This window comes from Berghia stephanieae, chromosome 4 (genome assembly GCF_034508935.2).
Source record: "Berghia stephanieae isolate SIO BIC M18660-M18661 chromosome 4, UCSD_Bste_1.3, whole genome shotgun sequence".
Classification (NCBI taxonomy): Eukaryota; Metazoa; Mollusca; class Gastropoda; order Nudibranchia; family Aeolidiidae; genus Berghia; species Berghia stephanieae.
In genome coordinates this window covers 41,917,876-41,921,819 of record NC_088363.1, presented here as the reverse complement: position 1 = coordinate 41,921,819, position 3,944 = coordinate 41,917,876, and the positions used below count along the sequence as shown (strand labels likewise).

General features: G+C 34.1%; 1 protein-coding gene across 2 annotated transcripts in view; it reads left to right on the top strand.

Annotated features, from left to right (window-relative positions):
* Positions 1-2,441, top strand: part of LOC144970599 (sodium-dependent proline transporter-like) — a 67,486-nt gene extending 65,045 nt beyond the window's left edge. For both annotated transcript variants that reach the window (XM_078910390.1, XM_078910388.1), the window contains exon 15: positions 1-2,441. This exon is cut by the window's left edge and continues 763 nt beyond it. The gene's annotated coding sequence lies outside the window, so the exon portion shown is untranslated.
* The last annotated feature ends 1,503 nt before the right edge of the window (positions 2,442-3,944 follow it).

The following is a 3,944-nucleotide window of genomic DNA, read 5'->3' as shown; positions in this document are numbered from 1 at the left end:
ATTGTCAAAAACCGGAAGTTGGTTTAAATAATGTGTGTTTATAAAAATGGCCGTCAAGGTAGAAATATAGCAGAGGTGTAGTTGTCCCATTTTCTTCCTCTTTTATTTTGTATATTATGCTCTGGTCATTTTTATATGGTCAATATACATAATATATGAATATACTGTATATGATAGATTTGATGCAATGTATTGTATAGAATGAATTATTATACCTAATACAACTTAGATTAAGTTAAACTAACAAATTGTTCTGTGTGATCAACTAAGACAACCTTCCGCCACGTCAAAGTGTTTTTGAAAGTGTTTATGGCCACCCGATTTAAACATCTATATTCCACCACTCTATTTGCCTGGTCTCATTGTGCATGTGCTACAATCTTTAAACACAAGTCAATTTAGGAAATTTTCGATTAAAAAAAAAGGAACCGCCATAAACTAGAGTTAGATGCTCATTTTCATCCAATCCTCCCCCCTCCCTTTATCACAACAGGAAACATAATTATTCTACTTCAATGACAAACTTTGTTGTAAAAAGAAATTATATATACAAACTTTTAATTTTAAGATCTCACACCAGTTTTGTGAGAGGTTAGGAGGCATTTCAGGAGGGTTGGGTCGCCTCGCTGTACTCTCAAATCCATAGATATCCATTTTCTTTTTTCTCTTCCACCTTTACACAAATAGTTTGTAATCCACACTACGCTGATGAAGACAACAGGCCCTTGGTAACGTCGGTGGTGTAGGTGTTGATACGTCTGTCCACAACACAAATGACTCATCGTTTAAATTCTACGCGGCGATTATTGGAATTTTAAAATATAAATAATTTTTTTTTGTTTTCTTGTATTAATTAATCATGTATGTATTTATTTATGTTTTTGCATCGTTTTCTAAACTACTTAACTCTATTTTCACTGCGCATGCGTACTTAAAAACCAATTTAATGTATAGTTGTGTATTAAGTATGACTGAGTAAAATTATTTAATTCTTGAATGTTTGAATAGTTGCCTTTCACAACAGTTGATTTTTTTTGGAATATTGACAGGAATTACATCAAATAAAAATTGTCAACATTTTTTTTCCTCAAAAATTCCTTCTTATGTTAAAACAATGCTATGATTTAACAATGGATTTGTCAAGAATAAAAAATTAACGACCGATTGAAAATAATTTTGTGTGGAAGTCCCTTGACTTCATGGACAGGAATTTTGTCAACTTTTTATATAAAGATACAAGTGCCTTTTATATTTGGTCTAATATATCTTCAACTAGTTAAAAAACAATAACACTATCCATTTCAGTTTGTGTGTGTGTATGTGTGTGTTTGTGTGTGTTTTTTTTGAAATGATAAGCAGTTAAAATGCTCAATGGAAATTTGTGTAAGATTCATTATTTGGGCTGCAATTCAACGCCAGTACAAATAAATTTGACCAGCAATTCACAAAAACTCTTTGACAGTTATGTCATGTCTTTGAAATCCTTGTGAAAACTTTTTTCCCTCCCCCAAATTTTATAGCTTTAAAAAAAACCCATCCGGTCCTTGAAGTACTTGGAAGATTTCATTTTAATATTTTTCAAAACTCTTGTGCTAAATGTTTGAAAACTAGAAGATAGATTTTTTACGACACTAATTTTTAATTATTTTTTTTTTCATGCAATGCCATTCTTACCAAAAACAATTGAGATTATTAGTTATTACAACAAACATTTTTTGTGAGATGGATTGGCCGAGGATTGTGACTCGTAGAGAGTCAAAGGATGTTGGAATTGCAGCTAACATCAATTGAAACAATTTCTTTTTCGATTTAGGTTAATTAAAAAAAAAACTAAAAAAAAAAAAAACTACCGGATTAGAATAATATGTAAGATGATGTAAAATTAAATCTTATTGCGGCGGAGTTTAAACAGGATGACCGAGCTTTAGATTTTTGATATCTTGACTGTGTATGTATTGGGTTGGACTGGTGTTCTTATCCGCAACGTGGAAAGTTTTGGAGTGATTTCGATTACTGTAAAATGATATTTTGTAAGCGTTATCGATAAATACTATAATTGACACGTTTGCTGTAAATATGACTTAATGACACTGAAGTGACTATAAAAAAGTGCAAGCTCCGCTTAACTTCTTGAATCACAACAGTTTGACATACAAGTGTTGCTAAAATAAATAAAATATATCTTACTGTTACAATATTATTACCTTAGATTACCAGTTATCAACAAGATTTATGCAAATTTTAATATAATGTCAGAAATGTCTAACCTCACTCCAGTGATTCGCAGTTCAAAACGTCCATCTCCCCCACCTCCCTCCTAAATCCCCGAATGCCGCACCCCCTCCCCTCTCCCCCATCACCGTTCATGTTCTCTCGTGTGTTTTGATATCTACTTGAAATATTAAAAATTAAGTAAAAAATAAACCATTTATATTTTATAATACGTGCTTTGTTTTCAAATCTCTTTCTTTAGAAACACTTTAGATCTGAAATATTGAGTATCTGACTGTTTCCTTGTCTTCCTTGTTGTTTACACCTAAACGATCTAAAAGTGTCGCTGGGATGGTGTCCTGACTTCCATATGATGGGCATCGGCAGTAACACATACTACGTCTTCTGATTTCCCTGTCTATATTGTTTTCTAACTGGGATTACTTGTTTTTGCTCTAGCACTGGCTGGGATTCTTAGAGGAGATGCATCTGGTACATCTGGACATGCTTGTATTGGGGGGGGGGGGGGGGGGTGTATTCCCTTCTTGTTAGTAAACTCCCAGTTCTTAGAATTATGTATTTTAATTAAGAAAATTAATCTATTTTTGGGGGGTAATTATCTACCCGTCTTCTGTCCTCCAAATTTATCCCCCTATGACTGTTTTCCAACTTGCTTTCAGCCTTTGTCTTGGAATGAGATTACTTGTCCTGACCCTGGTCGGAGTCTTGGCTGGGAGGGAAACATACAAATGTATAGTTAGTTGTGGGAGATGATGTTTTTTCCCTTGTAAATCATCTCTCTGTTATGCACTGTAATATGTTTTGTTAACATATTATTTTTGATTTGTAAACATTTGAGTGTGTTCCTCTTAGTGGGTAGCTGTGCGTGTGTCTGTCTGAGACTTTTAGGTAATCTCAAACTAAGTACTTTGATAGAATGCTCTTGGAATCTACATCTGTTTCCCCATTTGAACCAATTCCCCTTTTCTCTTAACTTTTATTAGATGACTTAATTGTAATTTATATTGCTTACTATCCCATTTTCTTCCTTTCTACTGACACTGATATGACCTTAATGAATTGAAAGCGCCGTAAAACCCTTAAAAACAAACAAACAATTACCCCTAAGCTGAATAGGGCAGGTCAGTTTTACCACGGGTTAAAGTGAGGCTGTGTGGTCTTGTGGTATGACACTCGCTTTTCTGGGTTCGAGCCTTGCTAAAAGGCTCTTTACTCACATTCTCTCACCGTACTCAGGTGTAAAATGAGTTCCTGGCCGCTAGCAACATTGTTCTATCCGAAAAAAATGTAATATCGCCTAGCAGGCGTCATGTCTCGTTCTACATGTTACGTGTTGCTGTTGGTCAGGTACCCTTTGAAAAGCGCTTTGAGCACGTTTAGTTGAGATAGCGCTATATAAAAGATCAACTTTTGAAATGTCAATTTTAGACAAATCAGAAAACTTCTTATCATCTTCTTCTAAATTGATTTGTTTACGTAATAACATCACAATGGAGACACGATGCCAACGCAATCTTAGAAAATGTGCTCACTATTTTCATCATCATAAATCACTTTTTGAGCCAAAAGTTTTACAAATCGTGTTTGTGTAAATCTTAACTGTAGATAATCTTTCTATAAATAGTATGCGCTTGGCTAAGAAGCTCACAACATTGTCATCCGGAAGTATAAGGGATCAACACACAAAATCCTGTGTAACCATGAACTGTTAT